The sequence below is a fragment of the Lemur catta genome, chromosome 23 (genome assembly GCF_020740605.2).
Source record: "Lemur catta isolate mLemCat1 chromosome 23, mLemCat1.pri, whole genome shotgun sequence".
NCBI classification, from domain to species: domain Eukaryota; kingdom Metazoa; phylum Chordata; class Mammalia; order Primates; family Lemuridae; genus Lemur; species Lemur catta.
The window spans coordinates 29,440,052-29,464,830 of record NC_059150.1 but is presented as its reverse complement, the minus strand read 5'-3'; the positions used below and the strand labels follow the sequence as shown (position 1 = coordinate 29,464,830).

The following is a 24,779-nucleotide window of genomic DNA, read 5'->3' as shown; positions in this document are numbered from 1 at the left end:
CGAATTCAATAGTCATGTCTCCTGCTTCATCTTCCTAGACTTTTCAGCAGCCCTAAGGAAAAGTGATCACTCTTTCTTCCTTAAAACAGCTTCCTCACTTGCCTTCAGGGACAATACATGCTGTTGGTTTTTCTCCTTCTTCGTTGGTTGCTTCCCCGGTGCTCTTTTTGTCAATTCACTGCTCCTCTCCAAAGTGCAACAATGAATGTTAAAAGTTGATGCCTTGTTACTAGATTCTAATTCTTTTTTTACTTAAATTAGTGCTCCATTCCTTTGGTTATTTCATTTAGTCTCATGTTATTTCTTTAAATACCATCAATACATGGTTGCATCTCAGACATCTATATATGTATATATCTGTATGTATCTGTATCTATATCTCTGTCATCTATATCTATCTCATCCTAGACCTCCTTCTAAAATCCAGCCTCACATATATAATGATACAACTGTTTAATCAAATTTCCAATAAGATTTCTGATAGACATATGAAACTTAAGTTCATTTATTTTTATCATATATTTTTTAGGATATGTGCTCTTCAGGGGTCCCATTTATCTTCAAATTTCAAATTACTCTGGTTATTTTTTTTTTAGTACATTAATTTAATTTTTATATCAAAAAAATTTAAGGGGTATGGGTTTTTTTCTTTTATGTGGATGAATTGTATCATGCTGAAGTCAAGACTTTCAGTGTGCCTGTCACCAGAGTAGTGTACATTGTACTTGATAGGTAAATTTTATCCTTCCACACTCCCCCACCTTTTCCCCTTTTCAGTTTCCAATGACCATTACAGCTCCATATGACCATATATATACTTGGTTTAGCTCCCACTTATAAGTGAGAACACGTGGTATCTGTTTTTCCATTCCTGAGAAACTTTACTTAGGATAATGGTCTCCAGTTCCATACAACGTGCTGCAGATGACATTATTTCATTCCTTTTTATGGCTGAGTAGAACTCCATGGTGTATGTGTACCACATTCTCTTTACTCACACATCAGTTGATGGGCACATAGGTTGGTTCCATATCTTTGCAATTGTGAGTTGTGTGGTGATAAACATTTAGGTTCAGGTGTTCTTTCTATAAAAAGACTTCTTTTCCTTTAGGTAGATACCCAGTAGTATCATAGCTGGATTGAATGCTATGTCTATTTTTGGTGCTTTGAGGAATTTCCATACTGTTTTCTATAGAGATAGTACTGATTTACATTCTCACCAACAGTGTATAAGCATTGCATTTTCACTGCATCCACACCAACATCTATTGTTTTTTCACTTTTTATTAATGGCCATTCTGACAGGGGTAAAGTGGTATATCATTTCAGTTTTAATTTGCATTTCCCTGATAATTAGTGATGTTGAGCATTTTAAAATATATTTGTTGGCCATTTGTCTATCTTCTTTTGAGAGAAGTTTGTTAATGTCTTTTTCCCACTTGTTGATGGTGTTATTTATTTTTCTATGCTGATTTCTTTGAATTCTTTGTAGGTTCTGGATACTAGCCCTTTGTTTAATGTACAGTTTGCACATATTTTCTCCCTTTCTGTAGGTTGTCTACTTTATTATTTCCTTTGCTGTGCAGAAACTTTTAAGTTTAATTTAGTACCATTTATTAATTCTCCTTGCTGCTATATTTGCTGTTGGTGTTTTGCTCACAAATTCTTTGCTTAACCCAATTCTAGAAGACTTTTTATTACATTTTCTTCTAGGAATGTTATGGTTTCAGGTCTTAAGTTTAAGTATTTATTCCATCATGAGCTCATTTTTGTGCATGGTGAGAGATGGGGATCCAGTTTTATTCTTCCGTATGTGGCTATACAGTTTTCTTAGCACCATTTATTGCCTAGGACATCATTTCCCCATCACCACTTATTGAATAAGGTATCATTTTCCCAATTTTCTCTGCTTTGTTGAAAATCAGTTGGTTGTGTGTATATGATTTTGTTTCTGGGTTCTCTATTTTGTTGTTGAGCCTAAGAATACTGAATTATAGAAATGCTCCCTGTATTTTTGGAGATAAGATTTGATTTCAGAAGTCAAATAAGGCTTTGCCTTAAAGAAAAAATAAATGTGTTAGTTCAAGAGCTGACTTGGCTCAGAAGGGCGTCTCATTGGTCAGTGACAGCTGCATTTCAAAGAGACAGCTATAAGCTGGGCCTATGGTTCTCACCTGTTTTGAAAGATAAGGCAGGCCTCACTTAGAGCCATAGGTTGCCAGAGCTGATCAACAAAGGCTGCTGGAGATGAGAGCTGATCAAATAGATATGCTAATGCCCAAGCCAATCCCAGACGGAACCATGCAGTTAAAGTAATTAGCACAAGGCACAACTCCTGTTGACTTCTGAGATCATCTCTGTCTCCAAAAACACAATTATTGGAGCCAAGATGTCTCTGTTTTTTGCTAAAGTGATAGCCTTATCATAAAACTTAGAAGTTTGCCCTAAGAAGATTTTGTAACTCATTGTTCACCTAGATAAAGTTAGTTAAAGGATCTGTAGTAGCCTTTTAGAAGACTTTGACCCTAAACCAAACTGCCTGTTATTATGTAAATCCCATTGCCTTTGGCAACGGGAGCCTGTATCTGCCCTATAAAGTTCCTATGTAAAGGTTCAGTCTTTGTTATATCTCTGCGGGAGAGATATATACCATCCGGATACCCTCCCTTTGTCTATCTTCATAAACCTTTACTTTATAAACTATATCTTTGGCTCTGTGCATTATTATTTTTTTATTTCTGTTTCCTACTATTTTTTTCATCCTTTACGATGACCCCTGCCTGAGAGACCCGACCAGAGAAAAACCTCTTTGCGGGGAGCATAGCTAACTTCCCACATTCTGTTCCATTGATCTATGTGTCTACTTTTATACCAGTACCATGCAATTTGGTTACTACAGCCTTGTAGCATAATTTGAATTCAGGTAATGTGGTGCCCCCAGATTTATTCTTTTTGCTAGGAATGCTTTGGCTATTCAGGACTTTTTTGGGTCACACAAGAAATTGAGGATTATTTTTTTCTAGATCCATGAGGAATGATGTTGGAATTTTGATAGGAATTGTGTTGAATCTGTAAACCACTTTGGATAGTGTGGACATTTTAATATTATTGATTTTCCAGTCAATTAACATGGGATGCTTTTCCATTGCTTTGTGTCATCTATGATTTCTTTCATCAGTGTTCTCCTTGTAGAGGTCTTTCACCTCCTGGGTTAAATATATTTCTAGATATTTAATTTAATTTATTTTCCTTGTGGATACTGTAAATGGTTTGAGTTCTTGATTTGACTTTCAGCTTGACTATTATTAATATATAGAAATGCTATTATTTGTGTACATCAATTTTGTAACCTGAGACTTAACTGAATTTATTTATCAATTCTAAGAGTCCTTTGTCTAAGAGATGTTAGGGTTTTCTTGGTAGAAGATCATATTTTGGGTAAATAGGGGGAGTTTGACCTCCTTTTTCCTAATTTGGGTACCCTTTATTTCTTTCTCTTACCTGATTGCTCTGGCTAGAACTTCCAGTGCTAAGTTGAATAGAAGTGGTGACTGTGGGTATCCTTATCTTGTTCTGGTTCTTAGGGGAAATGCTTTCAACTTTTCCCCAATCAGTATGATGTTGGCTGCGAGTTTTTCATATATGGCTTTATTATTTTTAGCCATGTTCCCTCTATGCATAGTCTTTCAAGGATTTTTGTCGTGAAGCGGTGCTAGATTCTATTGAACACTTTTTCTTCATCTATTGACATGATCATATGGTCTTCATTTTTAATTCTATTTATGTGGTGGATCACATTTATTGATTTGCATATATTGAACCATCCTTGCATCCCTGGGATGAACCCCACTTGATCATGGTGAATTATCTTTTTTATATGATGTTGAATTCATCTTGTTAGTATTTCATTGAGGATTTTGCATCTATGTTCATAATGGACATTGGTTGGTAGTTTTTTTGCTGTGTCCTTTCTTCACTTTGATATCAGGGTGATACTGTCTTCACAGACTGAGTTAGGGAGGATTCACACCTTCTTGATGTTATAGAACAGTTTCAGTAGCATGGGTACCAATTCTTCTTTATAGGTGTGGTAGAATTTGGCTGTCAATTTGTTTGATCTGGGCTTTTTTTTTGCTGGAAGATTTTTTATTGGCCTCTTCAGGATTTCTATTTCTTCTTGATTAAATCTTGGGAGGTGGTGTTCTTCTAAAAATTTACCCATTTCCTCTAGATTTTTTAGTTTGTGTGCATACAGCTTTTATAATAGTCACAGATATATTTTGTATTTCTGTGATATCAATTGTAATGTTTCCTTTTTAATTTCTGATTGAGCTTATGTGAGTCCTTTCTGTTATTTCTGGTTAATCTGGCTAGTGGTCTATTGATTTTGTTTATCTTTGCAAAGAACCAACTTTTTGTTTTGATGATCCTTTGTGTTTTTTATTTTCTATTTTATTTAGTTCTGCTCTGAGATTTGTTATTTCTTTTCTTCTGCTAGCTCAGGCTTAGTTTTTCCTTCTTTTTATAGTTTCCCGAGGTGTGACATTAGATTGTTAATTGATGATATTTCTGTCTTTTAGATGTAAGCACTTCAAGCTATGAACTTCATGTTTAACACTGCTCTTGTGGTATCCTGTAGATTTGGGAGACTTGTGTCATGTTTGTTGTTAAGTTGGAAAATCTTTTGGTTTCCATCTTAATTTCATCATTTACCCAAGGATCATTCAGTAGCAGGTTGTTTAATTTTTATGACTTTGTGTGGATTTGAGAGTAGGGAATTGATTTGATTTCTCATTTTATTCAACTGTGATCTGGAAAGATACATTAAATGATTTTGATTTTTCTGAATTTGATAAGACTTCTTTTGTGGAATAATATACAATCTATCTTGGAAAATAACCCTTGTGCTGATGAACAGAGTGTATATTCTGCAGTTTTGGGGTAGAATGTTATGTACATGTCTGTTAGGTCCATTTGTTCTAGAGTCCTGTTTAAGTCCAGTATTTCTTTGTTGATCTGCCTCAATGCTCTGTCTAGTCTGTCACCGGAGTGTTGAAATCCCTGGAAATTAAAATACTGCTTTTGTTTCTTTGCTTAGATCTAGTAGAATTTATGCATCTAGAAGCTCCTGTGTTAGATTCATATATATTTATTATTGCTATGTCTTCTGCCTGAATTGCTCTCTTTATCATTTTGTAATGACTGTCTTTGTATTTTTTTAACCATTGTTGATATAAAGTCTATTTGATCTGATATGAGAATAGCTATTCCTGCTCCCTTTTGGGTTTCATTCACATGGAATATTTATTTCCATTCTTGTCTCTTGAATCTGTGAGAACCCTTGAGAGTTCAATGGGTTTCTTGGAGCCAGCATATACTTTGGGTGTGGTTTTAATCATTCATTCAGCTGGTATATACCTTTTAAATGGAGCATTATGACCATTGACTTTCAATATTATTATTTATATGTGAGATACTGTTCTCTTCATCATGTTCAATGATACCTAGTTGCTTTGTGTTCTCCCTCATGTTACTGTTTTATAAGAGTTGTGACCTTTAACTTTTTGGCGTTTTTACACTATTGAGTATTATTGTTCTGTTCCATATATAGAGCACTTTTAAGCATTTCCTGTAGGGCAGATTTAATGGTTACAAATTTCCTTACTCTTTGCTTTTCTGTGAGAGACTTTATTTCTCCTTCATTTATGAAACTTAATTTTGCAGGATACAAAATTCTTGGCTGTTAGTTATTTTCTTTAAGAAAACTAAAAATGGGACTCCTATCCCTTCTGGCTTGAAATTTCCCTGCTGAGAGGTTTGCTGTTTGTTAGTTTAATGGATTTTCCTTTGTAAATTGTAGTTTTCATGTTGCAGCTTGTAGGATTTTCTCCTTCACTTTGACTTTGACCAGACTGATGACTATGTGTCTTGGTTGTGTCCTGTTTTCTATGAATCTTCCAGGTGTTCTATGACCATCTTGTATTTGGATATTTAAATCTCTAGCAATACCAAGGAAATTTTCCACAATTCTTTCATATAGGTTTTTCATGCCTTTTGCTTTTACTTCTTCTCCCTCAGGTATACCTATGGTTCTTACATTAGCTTGCTTTGCATAATTCTATATTTCTCTGAGTGATTATTCATTCTTCTTTATTCTTTTTATGACATATTTTACTGACAGGGTTACTTTAAAATCGATGTCTTTGATCTATGAAATCCTTTTTGCTGCTTTGTCTAGTTTGTTGTTAAAGCTTTCTGTGGGTTTTTGAAATTCCCTAAATTACTCTTTGATTTATTTAAGTTGTTCTCTAATATTATCTATCTCTTTAGTGAATTTTTCATTCATGTCCTGAATTATTTTTTGGTTTCTTTGACATAGTTTTCTACCATTTCCTCAATTCCATTCATCTTACTTGATATCCATAATCTGGATTTATATCTATCATTTCAAAAATTTCCTTTGGTTGAAGTTCATTGCTGAAGAGCTATTGAGATATTTTGGGGGTGTTGGGATGCCTGGATTTTAATGTTGCCTGAGATTTTACACCTATTCCTTCTCTTCTTGGGCCTCTTCTCTCAGCTCCAAACAAACAACAGATTTGGTATACCTGTCTCTTCTGCTGGGACCTCTTTTACTTGGTGAAGAGAGGGATGTGTCCCTGGATGATGTACTTGGGTCTTACTGTGGAAATTTGACCAGGCAGAAGAGAAGAGAATGAACTGTGAGCTCTTAACATTGTCACTCTGCTGTGTCTCCCCCATTCTCAAGTGGTTGTCACAGAACCACTGTGCCAGGGTGGGCCCATGGTGCAACATGTGCACATGAGGTGGGGCTAGCCTGTGGGATGGGACATGTATGCAGGACAGAGGGGGTGTTCAAGGCATGGCCCATGGGGCATGGTGCAAGTTCAGGGTGGAGTGGGCCCACTGGGCAAAGTGGGTCCCATGGACAGAGTGGGTCTGTGGGACATGCTTCCTGCAAGGGATGAAGCAAGCCCTCAGGGCCTGGTGCATGGGGTACCACCATAGAATGGCACAGATACATGTCAGGTGGCCTACCAGATCCAAAGGCTTTAGCCCCACTTAGAGCCTCCCAGGTGATGGTGGTCATGGTCTAGCCTCCCCAACAATGGGTAATGGGTGCTGAAGGTAACAGTGTGTGCTCCACCTGGGTCCACCAGGAAGCGTGCTTAAGCAGGATCAGTCAGATCACAGCAATGGATGTTGGGTCTGTGGTCTCCTGTTTTTCCCAGGTACTCCAGCAGCAGTGGTGGGGGTGCATGTCATTTGCCCATGGGTGCACAAGTGCCAGGACTCCCCATTCCCTCGCTGCCCAGCAGGGGCAAGTTAATAGTTACAAATCTGACCCCTGGGAAAAAGTAGCACTCTGGGTTTGGGATGTCGCAATGGTTCCAGCCCTAGGGGTTGCAAGCCACCTGTGTCTTCTCTCTAGAGCAATGCAGCTGTACAGCCTCTAGTCAGTTCTCTGTATCAGTCTGGAGTCTGCTGCAGTGGAGGAGCCTTCCTGCTGCTCTGGTTGTAATATCCTCAAGGGGATCATGGAACCTGAGATTTCTCTCCTCTGTCCTTTCCCCATGTCTGGGCAGCTTCCCTAAGTACCTCAGGTTCTGCTAAGCAGGTCATTTCACTTTTCTCTTCTTCACTTCACTCTCACCTCCTCTCCATGAATTCCTAGTGCTCTTTCTTAATCATTTGAAAGGTGGATATCTGTTTGCAATTTCTGATCCTCTACAAGAGAGACAATGTGCAGGTTGCTTCTAGTCTGCTGTCTTAGCCCTGTGCTTGAATTGCTCAGTTTTAAGGCTGCATCTTATCTTTTTGTTAAGCTTCAGTCTCATGTATGTAAATTCTTATAGGCTCTCTTCATCCAGGTGTGTTTTTAGATTTCAAATTTCAAATCCTATAAGATAGAGTTATACTAGAGGTGACCTGGTAGAGCTCTATGCTTATCTCCAGGAACATCAGAAAGTCAGGTACTGCCCCTTGGCTGAAATAGAGTGTGTAAGCTAACTGATTACTTATCATATGCTGTTTCAAATTTGAAATGCCCCTGGAGGGATCCAGGTATATCTTGTTTATTTATCATTTATACCTGATTTTACTGGTTAAAGTGCCTGGTTTGGCTGCACAACTAATGAGGCATAAAAGCTTCACTGAAATCTTTTGCTTGAGCTCTCCTGAAACTGAGATTTCTTTCACACCTCTAAGTGTTTCATCTTTAGCTTAGACTAAACATGAAACATGTCCTGTGTAATTAGGACGCTGGGGAGAAGTTCCTCACAGCGAATGACACCCTGATTTTTCCACACACTTTATTTCTCCAGTTATACTCTAAATTTTACCTATGTAAAAACCCTTCCAGGAATATGCTCTGTGGAGTGTTGTGAGTTCTTCCAATTATCTGATTCTGTGACTTTATTGTGCACCCTATCCAAAATTACCTTACTGCCTTTCCCTCAAAATTTCTTTTCTATAAAATCTCCTATTCTAATCATTAAAGTCATCATTCTTCGACTTATTAAGCCAGAATTTGCACATTCATTGTAGATTTTCTTCTCTTCGTTAGATCCGCATTTAATAATTTCCACATTTCTTTCATTTTCATTATATTTTTCTTTTGTTATTCTCAGTGATTACTTTATTTTTTTATTTTATTTTTTTAATTCAGGATATTATGGGGATACAAATATTTTGGTTACATGAAATGCCTTTGCCTCGCCCAAGCAAGGGCTACAAACGTGCCCTTCCCCCATACAGTGTGCTACATTTCCATTAGCTGTGGGTTTACCCTGCTACCTACTCCACCCCTCCACCTGACCAGCACCCAATGAGTATTACTACCATGTGATCACCGTAGTGTGGATCAATTAATACCAGTTTGATGGCCAGTACATGTGGTGCATGTTTTCCATCCTTGTGATACCTCACTTTGAAGGATGGGCTCAATCTCTATCCAGGATAATATAAGAGGTGCTAGATCACCATTGTTTTTTGTAGTTGAGTAGTATTCCATGGTATGCATATACCACATTTCATTAATCCACTCATGTATTGATGCGCACTTGGGTTGTTTCCACATCTTTGCAATTGTGAATTGTGCTGCTATAAACATTTGAGTGCAGATGTCTTTAGTGTAGAATGTCTCTTTTTCCTTTGCATAGATGCCTAGTAGTGGGATTGCTGGATCAAATGGTATTTCTATTTTTAGCTCTTTGAAGTTCCTCCAAATTACTTTCCACAGGGGTTGTACTAATTTGCAGTCCCACCAGCAGTGTAACAGTGTTCCAGAATTTCCAGATCCATGCCAGCATTTGTTGTTTTGGGACTTTTTTATAAAGGCCATTCTCGCTGGACTTAGGAGATATCTCATTGTGGTTTTGATGTGCATTTCCCTAATGATTAGAGATGTTAAACACTTTTTTATATGTTTGCTGGCCATTAGTCCGTCTTCTTTGGAAAAGTTTCTGTTCATGTCTTTTGCCCATTTATTGATGGGGTTGTTTGATTTTTTTCTTATTGATTTTCTTAAGTTCTAGGTAGATTCTTTTTATCAGCCCTTTATTGGATGTGTATAAAGCAAATATTTTCTCACGTTCTGTAGATTGTCTATTTGTTCTAATGATAGTTTCCTTGGAAGTCCTTGCCAGAGCAATCAGACAAGAGAAGAGAATTAAGGGTGTCTGAATGTGGGCAGAAGAGGTCAAACTCTCATTCTTTGCTGAGGATTTGGTATTATATCTAGAAAATCCCAATGATTCAACCAAGAGACTCCTGGAATTGATAAATGAATTCAGTAAAGTCTCAGAATAAAAAATTAATGCACACAAATCAGTGGCATTCATATACATCAATAACAGTCAAGCTAAAAATCAAATCAAAGATGCAACACCTTTCACAGTAACATCAAAGAAAATTAAATATTTAGAAATATATTTAATGAAGGATGTGAGAGATACTTATAGGGAAAACTATGAAACACTGAGAAAAGAAATTGTAGAAGGTGTACACAGATGGAAATACCTAGCATGCTTATGGATTGTTAGAATCAGTATTTTTAAAATGTTCATTCTACCTAAAGTGATGTACAGAATTAATACAGTCCCTATCAAAATTCTACCATCATTCTTTACAAATTTAGAAAAAAACATAATTTTACACTTCATCTGGAACCAGAGAAGACCTCATATAGCCAAAGGAAACATAAGCAAAAAGAACAAATTGGGAGGCATCAGTATGCCAGACTTCAAACTTTACTACAAGGCTATAGTAACCCAAACAGCATGGTACTTGCACAAGAACAGAGATATAGACCTTTGGAATAGGATGGAGATCCCAGATATAAAACCATCCTCTTATTGTCATCTAATCTTTGACAAAGCAGACAAAAGTATACTTTGGGGAAAAGAATATCTCTTTAGTAAGTTGTGCTGGGAAAACTGGATCCCCACCTCTCATCTCTCACAAAAATCAACTCACGTTGGATAACAGACTTAAACCTAAGGCGTGAAACCTTAAGAATTCTGGAAGAAAATGTTGGGAAGATTCTTTTAGACATCAGCCTAAGTAAAGAATTTATGAAGAAGACCCCCAAAGCAATCACAGCAGCAACAAAAATAAACAAATGGGACCTGATCAAATTATACTTTTCTTTTCTTCCTTGCCCTCTTTTCATATTTTTTTCTTAAAGTTTTAAGACAATTATTTTAACTTATTTTCCTGTCTTTTACCTTATCTCCACAACCCTCATCATATGGTGTTTCTTAAAATCTTAAATGTCTGTCCATATTGTCTGTTCATTGAAGGTTTCTTAATCTTAGGACCAAAGACACCTTAAAATAAAACAAAATTTTATTTGTGTCTATGAAAGAACATTTTACAAGAGTGTTATTTCATAGATTTAAAGAAATTTAGTGAAAGGAAATAATGGAGACCTATTGGAATATGTTCCTAATACTTCAGCTTGGAATTTTATCAGTTTAATAATTTGAACATTTCCTAGATCTCTGCTTCATTTTTTTCCACTTGTATACTCACTTTTAAGTTCTAGCTAATTTGAGTTATTTTAAGTTCACTCATATTATATATGAACCTTTGTAAGTGTTTTTCTATTGGCCTGAATGCTTTCACTATCCCTCTTCTTAGTCATTTTTTATTCTCTGAAGGGTGGAAAGAATACTTAATAGTTAAGTGAACTTGGAGAGGGACATAACCACACTGATCTTGTTTTTATTTTTATTAAGAATTGTTATTTAAGATGGCATAAGCAGTATTCCTTTTGGACAACCATCTGAATCTATCTAAGTTGGTTTGCACATCCCTCCAACATGATTCCCTAACATTTTTAATATGCCTGTGGGTTTTAAATAAAATATTTTACTATTTCTGCACCATTGGGACTTTGTGAGCAAATGTCACTGCAACTCGGGACTAGGGCTTAAAAGACAAGATTTAAGAAGTTAATTTACAAATGAAGAATTAGTGAAAAATCCAGAGAGATTTGTCTTTCATAAGCTATGTGTTTACATATAAAAGATGCATAAGATCCTAGGACCATGGAGGCATCCCCTGGTATTCTGGCTGGAATAAAATTGTCTTATCTTTCCCCTAGAGACATTTATTTGCATTCCAGTTAGAGGGAAAACTTAGAGTCCATTCCATTACATTTCCAAGGAGATACTATAAGAATTGAAAGAGGCACAGCTGCTTCTTTCTCTTAAATAAACGTAGAAATCCACATTTTTAGAATTTATTGCTTACGAGAGACCTCTTTAGGCATAGAATGACATCTAATTCTCATTTTGTTGTCCAGGGGTAGAAATTTGAGCAAAGGGAAGCCAGCATACATTATTTTCTGTAAATAAATAATAATCTCCTCTGTACCAGAAACATTGTGTTCATTTATAGGATATCTATGTAGATATAGAAGTAGATATTAAAAACTTAACAATGCTATACATAATTACATTATACAGTATTGAAATATTTTGCATATATATCTTCCTTCTAATCTTGATTACAAGTTTCTCAAAAAATGGATTCTATCCTATTCATCATTTTCTAGCCTAATGTCTAGTATTTAGTAAATGTAAACTGAAGTAAATGCTGAAAGATTGACTTTTGAACAAAAAAATAAGATGTCATGGCAAAATTTACATTAAATGAAATCTAGGCAAGAATGAAAGAGGAACTAAGAATGAAAGATAACACACAATGTTGTCTAGCATCTTTATTTTATTAGAAGAGCTTTGAGTTTTCAAAGCAATACTTTCCAAATTAAAATAAAATTTGTTATTGTGTACCTATACAAATACAATATATGTCATAACAGTTTGGAAAAAAATAAATGAGACATTTAGAACATGTTGTTTAAATTAAATTAGCTCATATAACAGTTACACATTAAAAGCTCTGCAGTAGGAGGCCACTTGAAGGAGAGTAGAACACCCACAGAAAAAAGAGGATCTACTTTCTTTTGTTGTTGTAAAGAAGGACTTGGGGGAAAATGTCTTTTTCATTCATGGCAGGGAATAGAGATTGTCAGGTATGTCTGGACAGGGATTGTTAGGGACAGGTGCAGGTGGGCAGTGTTAACCACAGGAAAAAAGGAGGGGGCAAAAAGGAGAAGACCAATCAGCATTTACAACCTAATCCTCAGTGGCAGGAACTTGTGGTTAGGGACATTTCCCTGACAGAAGCCTGCATGGAACCTAGGAGCTCATGTCCAAATGTGACCCTTTCCTCATTAACATCCATTAACATAGTAAAAATCATTCCCATCAGTGCCATGACAGTTTACAATTGTCATGGCAACCCCTGGAAGTTACCCTATAAGAATAAAAATGGGAAGGGCCTTTAGTTCTAAGAACTCTCCACCCTTTTCCCAGGAGAGTAATGAATATTCCACCCACCATTTAGCATATCATAAGGTGCAGACATAAATGTAGAAGTGTGTTAAGACCCCAGCAAGTGGAGATAGACCCAGTTCCCCTCAGGAAATGTACTTTTGCTTTATATTCTATGCTGAAATGCCTGCAATAAAAGCTGATTGTGTGGAAATACTAGTATCTGTCATCTGTCTGACACACTGCTGGCTTGTAATTCCTTCAAGTCAGGAGCCAAAGAAATGGGACAACACCTCAAAAAAAAAAAAAAAAAAAAAAAAACCCTGACAGGATCAAATCTATTGTTTTTTATTGATGTGTCCCAGGTACCAAGTATGGTGTCTCAGTAAATATTTTTTGATTAATGAGAACGATTCCTCTCATCCCCATGTGGTGCGAGTGCACATGATCAGTAGCTGCAACACTAGAAAGATGGTGGAGCAAGAGGAAAGGAAAAAAATCCCTTTGGTTCCAGAAAATCTCCTGAAAAAGAGGAAGGCTTACCAAGCCCTCAAAGCCACCCGGGCAAAGCAAGCACTTTTGGCAAAGAAAGAGCAGAGGAAAGGAAAAGGACCCAGGTTTAAGCGACTGGAATCATTTCTGCATGATTCCTGGCAACAGCAACACAAAAGGGTGCGTCTCAGGCCACTAGAAGTAAATCCTCATGCCTTGGAATTGCCAGATAAACATTCCTTGGCCTTTGTTGTTCGCATCCAAAGGATTAATGGGGTGAGTTCACTGGTGCAAAAGACCATCGCAAGACTTCGCCTAAAGAAAATTTTCAGTGGCGTCTTTGTTAGAGTCACGCCACAGAGCCTAAAATTGCTGCATATGGTGGAACCTTATGTGACCTGGGGATTTCCAAATCTGAAGTCCATCCACGAACTCATCTTGAAATGTGGATAGGTCAAGGTCAAGAGTAAGACCATCCCTCTGACAGATAACACAGTGATTGAAGAGCACCTGGGGAAATTTGGTGTCATTTGCTTGGAAGACCTCATTCATGAAATTGCCTTCCCGGGGAAGCATTTCCAGGAGATCTCATGGTTCTTGCGTCCTTTCCAACTCTCAGTGGCCCGTCATGCTACCAAGATTAAAGTGGGCTTCCTCAAGGAGATGGGCTCACCTGGCTATTTAGGTGAGCACATCAATCAGCTCATCTGCCAGATGAACTAGACCCAGAATATCTGAAAGCACAGTGCATTGGGAGCATGTTTTTGGGGTTTTGGAATTATCAAGTATCTTCAGAGAAGATTATTTTCTGCTCTATTTTCAAAAACGAAGGAAAATGTCAGAGAAAAGACAGTTGGTTATGCCCATGGTAGGAACCTCTCATCACAGTCCAGTTCCAAGGAAAAATTCCAGTGTTTTCCACTTTGGCTGCTGCCACCTCTGAAATCACATGCCATGGAGAAAAGAACCCTGCTTTGTCAGATCTTCTATCCTGTGGTTAAACGTTGGTGTATGAATGACTCAAGCATGTGTACGAGGATCCCTAAGATTCTCGCAACAGTGGACCAAGCCCAGGGGCATACTTGAATCTGGGTATTCCCAGGGCTTTGTTTTGAAGACTTGAAATACAATTAGGAAGAAGAATACAAAAACAAGTGCTCAGTTGTCTCTTTGAATCTATGTTCCAAGTTTTCAGTGATGCCTTTGAGAACTCTCAGACTTGGCTGGCTCTAAGTGCATCTGGTGGCTTTTCTATCCTAGTCTGCAACTGGTTTAGTCCCTTTCTCTAGTTCAGGATTTGAGGATGAAGGACCACTTTGACCGATACATGCATATACTCAAAATTTTGCTTACAATTTTAGGGTGTTCATAGACTCTTCTCCCCAGGGACCTCTGCGCTTCATGTGAGGAAGTCCTGCTTTTCCCAGGATTGGTCACCCAAGCCCTGATCTTGCTAGTCTCTGGTTGCATTGTCTTGCGGAAGACTAAAGCTGACCAAGATAGCTTTTCCACTTCACAGTGGCAGACTGTGTTGACCCTGCACTGTCAAGTCTGGGAAATGCCCACCATTCCTCCTCCTCCCCCTGGGGTTCATGATGGAATTTCCTGGTTTCTGTGATGATCTTCTTTCTCCTTAAAACCAAGATCAGGAAGAAATGAACCATTTTCGTGGTTTGGCATGGATGAGCCTAGTGCTATTTGGCTTTTTGGGCACCTGGCAGGCAGCTTAATTGACCTTTATCTTGCATATTCTGGACTCCAGAAGTATTGCCCTTTGTCCTGGCGGTAATGTAGACCTCAGCAATAGGCTTTCTGAGGATGTTAACCTTAAAGAAGTCAGTCTGATACTCCTTGTGTTTTTTCATCAGTGTCCACTTTTAAGCAGGCCTTCACTTGGTTGCCTCAGTTGGTGAAGATGTGCCAGGCCTAGGTTAAATTTGGAAATAGGCTTGACCATTGCATTCCTGGTCCTTTCACGTCAGCTTTGCTGCAATTTTGGCTCATTGGGCCCTCAAATATAGCTGTGAAATTGAATTAGATGTATAACAGTGCCTGAAATGTGCCAGGTTATGAGGTAATTAATTAGGTTTGTTGGCTCCAGAGTTAACCTGCCAGCAATAGGTGTTATAGATGTTACCCTTATATTTTAAAGCATTGTGAAATCATATTACTTTAAAATGATGTATCACAAAATCATGAAAAAAAAGCTGTTGTGAGAATGGAAGCTCAGGGCTTAAATCCCAGCTGTCTTATATAAATATGGGAACAGTATTTCCATTCTTGCCTATGAAATGGAGCTAATACCCTCTAGCACGTCTGCCTCAGGTGGTGGTTAAAAGGTTTGAGCAAAAATAATAGTTTGTAATTTATAATTCTATATAAATAAAAGGTTATCACAAAAAATATTTTTTGATTAATAATATAAACAAATTCTGCTTTAATGACTAGACAAAATTATATTTTATATGATGTCCTATAATGTCCAATGTGATATAAAAATAATCTCAGAAGGAACAAAAACCTGCTATGTAATGTGCTACTTTGGCAGAATATATAAACTTGGGATATATTACATTCATAGAAAAGAGATAATAATAATCAAAGATAATATTTTATTTAAACTAGGCATTTCAGAAAAAAATGCATGCAGAAATAAAATATACTACTGGATAGGTATATATAAGGCAGTATCAATGAAGTTTAGGCAATATTGTAAATTATAAAAATTTTATGTAAACTTGAATTTGTAAACTAATTTTTTCTCCTACAGTAACAGATGAAGCACATTTTAATCTCTGGTTTGACACATGAATGCTTTCTGTATCTCATTAATTGATTATTTTATAAAATATTCATGTAGCAGCAAGTTAGGAGAAATTAGAGTATGCATTTTATAATAAAAATATATAAATATCTTTATATTCTTACAAAGAGATATTTTATAGATTTTACAAAACTTAGGTGAAACTCCTCAAACATTAGTTTAGGAAGTAGTGTTAGTAACCTACTAAGTAATGGGATAGACTAATATTAATATTTTGACAGTGAAGAAAATATGAGAACTAGTCAGGCACAGAGTAAATATCATAGTATAAAAACTTCAACACATTTCTTTTTAAAAGACTGCATGTTTAGACTACTTCTCTTTATGATTAATTTTGATAAGTTTTGGATATATTTTTGGATTATTTTCTTCATCATTGGATGCAGAGTGAAAAATTCATAGTGATGAGTTTTTTCTCTTATCATTGGGTGCGTAAAACAATTTCCAAACCATTTCTTGTCACCTCTATGCTGCATTGTAGTTCTATTTATAAACTACCCTCATTCATCAGCTTCCAGGGTAGAGCAGACACACAGATGCATCACAGACAAGCAAAATTATTTTATACTTAGGTATTTTTCTCATGAAAATTTTAGGAGAAGGTAATTAAATTTTAGATAACCTTTGTTATTTTGGACATACCAATGACTTGGATTAATTAAGTGAACTGATTAAAGACAAGTGTGATCCAGACTGGTGAGTAAATGTAAAAACTGTAAAACAAAACTGTAAACACTTTTCACTCTCCAGAGTGATCATATTATGTGATATTCTTTGTGTCAAAATACTAGTCTATCCCATAAATATATGCAATTATTATTTGTCAATTAAAAACAAATTTTAAAAAATTAAAAAATAATACTAGTCTACATCTCTTTTTATATATCCTGGTATGCTTTTAGAGGGCAGCAGTGAGAGACATAAAGAAACTGGATTTGAAGTGAGGATAATTATGTTATAATGCTAACTAGATAGTAGCCTGCTGTGGACCAAAACAATCATCTTTTTTTTTTTTTTTTTTTTTATTTCAGCTCATCATGGGGGTACATAAGTTCAGGTCATATACATTGTCCATGTCCCGCCCATCCCCCCGAGTCAGAGTCCCAAGCGTGTCCGTTCTCATTCTCCAGACAGTGCACCTGGCACTCATCATGTAGTCATACCTCCATCCCCTCCCCCCCCACCTCCCCAGGTCTGCGCCTTCAAGCATGACCATTCCCCAGAGGGTGTGCGACGCACTCGTCATGTAGGCATACACCCATTCCCTCCCCCCTCCCCCCATCCCAGTCTGATATCCAATTGGTATCCTGCCCTGATGTGCATTTAGGTGATGATCAGGGAAACCAGTTTTCTGGTGAGTACATGTGATGCTTGTTTTTCCATTCTTTGGATACTTCACTTAATATAATGAGTTCCAGCTCTCTCCAGGAGAACCAAAGAGATGTCGTATCATTGTTATTTCTTATAGCTGAGTAGTACTCCATGGTATACATATACCACAGTTTACTAATCCATTCGTGGATTGATGGGCACTTGGGTTGTTTCCACATCTTTGTGATTGTGAATTGTGCTGCTATAAACATTCAGGTACAGGTGTCTTTGTTAAAGAATGACTTTTGTTCTTCTGGGTATATGCCCAATAATGGGATTGCTGGATCAAATGGTAGGTCTACTTGAATCTGAAAAACAATCATCTTAAGTTCTTCACACCTTTTTAATAATCTGCAATATTACACCATAGAACTAAATGTTACCAAAAGTGCTTTTCAGATGTATGATTCTCTCTTCTTTCTCTTGCTTCCTTAATTAAATAATATGACTGTGCTTCTAGAGTTGTGGGCATCCAGTGTGCAATAAAATGACATATTAATAAATGGGAATGCTATTAACTCAATAATTCATCAGAATGGAAATAAACTAGGAGAAAACTTGAAAAGAGATAATTAAAGTGTGAAAACTTAAGTTCCACATTCAATAAAAATAAAAGGAAAAGCAAACGGGTGCATATGAGTGTCACTTCTCTCCTGACTTTACAATGAAATTATATTATATAATGTAAGAAAATTTTAATTATGTATATTAGGGGTAAATTTCCTTTACATACATCTTTACTAATTTCAGCTAATTGAATTTTGGTGTTTTTATTTGACACTCACATCTAAATTATTTTTGTTGATATTTTGTTTTTTGGGCCTCTAAGTCATAGATGCTTAGTGAGGTATCCTTGTGAAACTGCCCTTTACAAATAAAGGGGTGCAAGGCAAGAACTAAGACAAGGGGCATGGCTATAAATAAGGCACAGGCCCAGCTAAAAATAATGATAATGATTAGTCACTGTCCGCTTGTTTGCTTCTCCATAACTGCTACTCTGGAGTCACATAACTGGTGGTCATAAAAACACCTAGGTTTCTTTGTAGATAACATCACACTTTTGGAACCTAAAGGTAGTTTCCGAGATACCTTCCAGGTCCTGCCTTCCAGTGGACTGGCTGCCCCGCCCAGACCAGGAGCCCAGACCAAGAAACGGATGGTTCTGCTGCACTAAACCCAGCCTGTTAGCAAACCTAATTGCCTAACCCTTTGTCCCACCAAAACATCCTTAAAAACCCTGTCTTCCAAATTCTTGGGGAGGTGAATTTGAGAAATTTCTCCCATCTCGCCACTTAGTGCTATGCGGAATTAAGGAATTAAACTCTTTTTCTGCCATAAAGCCTGCTGTCTCAGTGTATTTGCTTCCTCTCTAACAGTGGACAATGAACCTGGCTGGGCAGCAACACCAGCAGGTGTGTTTTCACCGGAATCCATACTTTTGTGCTAGTATAGTTTAGTCAGAAAAAAATCACCTCTGTGTGATATTTATGGTTTACAACTCTGTTATCAACTTACCCTTAGGCCGGGCACCATGGCTTATGCGTGTAATCTTATCAGTCTGGTAGGCTGAGGCAGGAGGATAGCTTGAGCTTAGGAGTTTAAGATTAGCCTAAGCAAAAGCAAGACCCTACCTCTACTAAAAAAAAAAAAAAAAATAGAAAAAATTAGCCAGGCGTGGTGGTGTGCACCAGCTTCTCGGGAGGCTGAGGCAGGAGGATCACTGAAGCCTAGGAGTTTGACGTTGCTGCGAGCTAGGCTGATACCATGGTACTCTAGCCCAGGCAACAGAGTGAGACTCTGTCTCAAATATAAATAAATAAAAATTAAAAAAAATAAACTTACCTTTAATTCTGTTTTGCTAGGAATATTTTTATGAAAATTAAGAAACCATCAGGGATGAATATTTAGCAGCCATCTTTAAAGTCAGTTTTAACATTAAAAATTATTTAGTCTCCATTTCTTTGGTTTTCTAGTTTTACAAAATAAAATTATGCCTTTTGACTTCTTCCATATAAAATAAGGATTTACTTCATTTTGGTCTCACACAGATTATTCTGTCTTTATTCTGGGGATCAGGTTAATTTATGATATTACTACAGTTAGATTTAAAATTTTATTTAAATAGAGCATTAACCTCTACATACAAACAAAATATTAAATTACATCTATCAAATAGTGCCTCACTGCCCCCCACTTAGGGATATTTAGGAGAGAGGCATGAGCATAAATCATTTTAGGGACAATGGCTATTTTGTGTTGAGGAGCAAGACAAGTAAATGAACTTTCCGATTAGGTAAATTGAGTTTGCTACTCTACTTAGCAAAGGAGAGGTTGCAGCAAAAAGGAATTGAACAATTCTAAAAAATGAAGAAAAGTATAAAAGGTATATCATAACCAAACTACATAAAGTAAGGAAATATATTTAAAGAAATTAGAAGAAAGATGCAATTATAAACAGAAGAACAAATAAAAAGATTTCACATTAAAACAACACAAACTAGATGACAGTAGAGCAGCATCTTTAAACTATTAAAAATAAATAACCTGCCAATCTATAAAAAATATTTGCAAATCACATATCTGATAAATAACTTGTATTTAGACTACATTGAAACCTGTCAAAACTTAATAATATAATAAAATAAAACAATGATAAATAGACTATTTTATTCTATCGATCTATGTTTCAATCATTTCAGCAAGGCTGAAGGACTTTCTTTCTGATCCTACTTTAGTGAACATTTTTATCATAAATACACGCTGAATTTCGAAAAATATGTTTTTCTGTGTCTAGTGAGATTATACCATTTATCTTCTTCAATCTGTGAATATAGGAAATATACTAATTTTCAACTGTTTAATCAGTCCTAGGCTGGGCGCAGTGGCTCACATCTGTAATCCTAGCACTTTGGGAGGCCAAGGAGGGAGGATTGCTTGAGGCCAGGAGTCTGAGACCAGCCTGAGCAAGAGTGAGACACCCTCTCTTCAAAAATACAAAAAATTAGCTGGGCATGAAGGTGCACACCTGTAGTCTCAGCTACATGGGAGGTTGAGGCAGAAGGATCTCTTGAGCCCAGGAGTTTGAGGTTTCAGTGATCTATGATGCCATTGCACTCTAGACAGGGTGACAGAGTAAGACTGTCTCAAAAAAAAAAAAAAAAAAAGAAAGAAAGAAAAAAGAAAAAGAAAAGAAATCAGTCTTACACAGCACAGATAAAACTTACTTGGTCATGATATATTATTCTTTTAATGTGCTGCTGGATTCTATTTGCTAGTATTAGAGGAGTTTTTTTTTTTTCTATTTTTATTAGTAATAATAGCCTCTAGTTTTTTTTATCTTTGTCTTGCTTTTGTATCTTCCTTAAAGAAATTAGAGAGAAAAAACTATAATTATAAACAGAAGAACAAATAAAAAGAAAAGATTTCACATTAAAATAACATAAGCTAGGCCTCATAAAATGAATGGAAAATTTTCTTTACTCTTATTTTGTGGAAAAGTTTGAATAAAACCAGTATTATTTCTTCCATGCGTGATTGGGAGAAATCTCCATTGAAAACACCTTGACCTGGAATGTTTGCTGTTTTTGGAATGTTTTTAACTATGAATTCTATTTATTAACAGATATGGAATTACATAAGTTTAATATATTCTTATTGTTTAATGTCTTATTGTTTTAATGAAGGGCAGAAGGGGGAGCAGGAGTGACTCCATGACAGTCTGAATCTCCTGACACAGGCCTAAGTTTTGGTTTCTGCAAGATGGGTGGGTCTAAGTCACGAGTTCCTGGGATGGGTCCTCTTCCCGCCCAATGACTCTGCAAAACAGCTGGAAAAGTATTGGGACGTGGAGCACCTTGGAGCCAACCAATCAGGAGACAACTCGATCAAGCCACCTTTGAAGGAGCAAATGAACTAAGGGGGGAGGGGGAATGGTGTGCCCAGCGTATGTAACCTACTGAAAAGCATAAAAGCTTAGTTTTTACCCCAGGGCGGGGTCCTAGTTCGTAAAGAGACCGCTGTGTTGGTGCTCTGGGACTTGGACCCTGGCTCAAGCCAGCCAATAAACTCCTTTGCCTTTTGCAGCCTTGGACTCTGCCATTCTGTTCCTGGGGCTGAACGGGGAACCGGTTCTAACATCTGTAGCATCTGTTATTAGAGCCCCTTTTTCACTTATTGATAATTCCTGGTTTCCATCTTCTTTGTTCTTTGTCACAGTGGTTTGATTTAGTAATTGTAATATTCTTCTTTCCAAGACATCCTCTCTTGGCTTTATTGATTTTTTCTATTTTAAAAAAAATTCAATTATATTCATTTCTGTTCTTACTTTTATTATTTCCTTCAATCTTTTTGTGTTAGGTTTAATTTTCTCTCTCTCTTTTTCTTCTCCTAACCTTTACGATGGAAGTTTAGGTAATTGCTTCATAATCTTTCTTACTTTCTAATAAATTTTTCTCTATTGCTCTGTTTGTATCATAAGTTTTTATATGTTGTGATTTCATTTTCAATGAGTTTAAAATATTTTCTCATTTTTGCTGTTATTTCTTTTTTTGATTCATAGGTAAATTAGAAGGGTGATAATTTATTTCCAAGTCTTTGGGAATTTTCTAGCTATCTTTCTATTCTACCTTTGATATCTAGTTTAATTACACTGTGATCAGAAAATATCTTTTACATTATTTCAACTAGTTAACCATGACCCAGAGTTTGACCCGTCTTCATTACTGTCTCAGACCCACTGGAACACACTCTCTTGCCTTATCCTCTCTTGGCATTTCACAGCTCATAAAGGGATATGTGACATGCCTCTTTGGGTCATATTTTGAAAATACTAATCCAGGTGAAACTATTATTAAAAAAATTGAAAGTATTTGCAGACAAAATATTTTCTTTATCCATATATAGCCATCTTACATATATATATTTTACCATCACATTGTATAGTAAAAAATGTAATTCAATATCTTTATACAATTTTTGGATCTTAGCTGTATATGAACAGATGAACATTGGCAAGTTCACATGGTATTCTTTAGTTTTAGTAGCTAATTCTCATTCTTAATGATAACTGATGATGAAAGTGCAAAATATGCCGTTTCTAACATCAGACAGTTGTGATTTGTGGTTTGTGGAGTGTTTTTAATTTTTTTTATTTTTTTGTAGACAAGGTCTTGCTCTTTAGCCCAGGCTAGAGTGTAGTGGCATCATCATAGCTCACTGCAACCTCAAACTCCTAGGCTTCAGTGATCCTCCAGCCTCAGCCTCCTGAGTCACTAGTGTTACTGCAAACTCAACCACTTGTCCACAGGGCCAAATCAGAAGAATGAGGACAAGTGGTTTGAGGAAGAAAGAAAGAGTTTACTTTGCCAACAAAGGAGGAAATATGGTAGACTTTCTTATCTCAAAATCCCAAATTTCCTAAACATAGGCAGGATTACAGAGCTTTTAAAGGGAGGGTTCTCAGCTTCAGGCAATTACTGTGGTTAACTATTCTAATCTCCTGTCTCTGCCAAAGACAAAGAGCCTATGAATTGCACCAGCCACCCACCTGGGGGGCTGGCACCACCTGGGAGTTTTAACAAAAGACTTAACCTGCCTCTGGAATGCAGGCCAGGCTGCAGTTTCTAAAAAGAGTGGGGAAGTTTTAAAAAGACAGAAAATTTTTACTGTTTTTTTTTTTTTTTTCTGGGCCATTCCCTCTCTTACACTAGGATGGCAGGCAAGTGCCATCATGTCTGGCTAATTTTTAAAAAATTTTTGTAGAGATGGGGGTCTTGATATGTTGCTCAGGCTGGTCTCAAACTCCTGGCTTCAAGTGATCCTCCCACTTCGGCCTCCCAAAGTGCTAGGATTACAGGTGTGAGCCTGTGCCTGGCCCACATTAGATATTTGAACTCCATACTTGCCAACTTGCGCAGGTCTCTGTGAAGTACAAGGTTTTCAGTCATCCCTGAGGTGATCATCTGGTTGAATTGTGCAGTTAATTTCTCAGGACCATTAAGAAAATAAACATGCTTGATATTTAAGGAAAATAAGAAAACAAATATACAGGAAGTGCTATCATGTCTTCTTTCTAACACTGTTGGGCCTATGTCTATTCTATTCTCACCTTGACAGATCAATATTAAATGATAAACAAAATCCTACTGCTTGGAAATATTCCAAAATAACCAGAAACCTCTCCCTCATCTACTTTTACCAGGGATTTGAGAATAAACACAATGCATACCACATCTGAAGTCTGTGGTAAATTTTAGTATTAAGTAGTGTGTGAGACCATATTACTATCATTTTCTGGATCAGTATTACAGGAGCTTGCACCCTGGGGGTCGACGACCTTCTGACTTTGGTCAATAGAATGTGAGCAGAATTAAGCTGTGTCACTTGTGGGTGCTTCTGTGTGCCCATTTTTCTCTCCTCAATGTTTCCAGCAATGTCCAGAAAGTGGTTGAGTCCTGAGCAAGGACAAAAGCAATGCAGGGGAATTGTGAAGAACATGGGTGAAAAATAAGAATTTATGATTTTATGTCACCAAGATTTGAGAATTGTTTTTACTAAACTGTAAACTAGCTCCTCTAAACTGATATAGGAATATAATATTATTATACTGCCCTGTTTTATGAACAAAGAAACATTAGCTTTAAACACTGGGAAAATAAGATTCTATCACTGACCACAGAGGATACTCCTCTGTAGTGCAGCAGTTTTCAATCATGGCTGACAAAAGTTCTAGATTTCTGTAAGAACCGAATGGAATGGAGGTAGGATGAGACAGCTTCTTCTGAGGGGGAAGAACAGTGGGCCTCCAGCCCATGTCAGCTATTTTCGTGCTCCTTTAATCAGCCCTCTATTCCTCCACACATTAAGATTTGATGTAAGATTTTAATTAATCTAATTTGGCCTCTCTATCCTGTTCGAAAGAAGACTGTTTGATCAGAGTGAGAATAGTTAGCAGAGTATCTTTAGAAAAGTAAAACTTTAAGAGTAAGGATGTTTATTGTATCTTCAACCTTGGTCCTCAGGGAAGCCCTGCCCGGGGGACAAAAACACCTCTGGTAGCAAGTGCCAATTATCACCATCACTCAGCTGTAGGTGCTTTGTGCTTTTCAGGAGGATTTTTCTCTATGGAGTACTTGTCCTTAATAAGAGAAATGAATGTTACACTCTCCTTGAGAGTTACATGTCTGTTTATACATTAATGATTTGTCATTTGGTCAGTATGTCGGTCTCCT

The 24,779-nt window shown here is 36.8% G+C and overlaps 1 pseudogene; it reads left to right on the top strand.

The window, feature by feature from the left end:
- The first annotated feature begins 13,307 nt into the window (after positions 1–13,307).
- LOC123626837 lies at positions 13,308–14,078 on the top strand (annotated as a pseudogene).
- Positions 14,079–24,779: the final 10,701 nt, after the last annotated feature.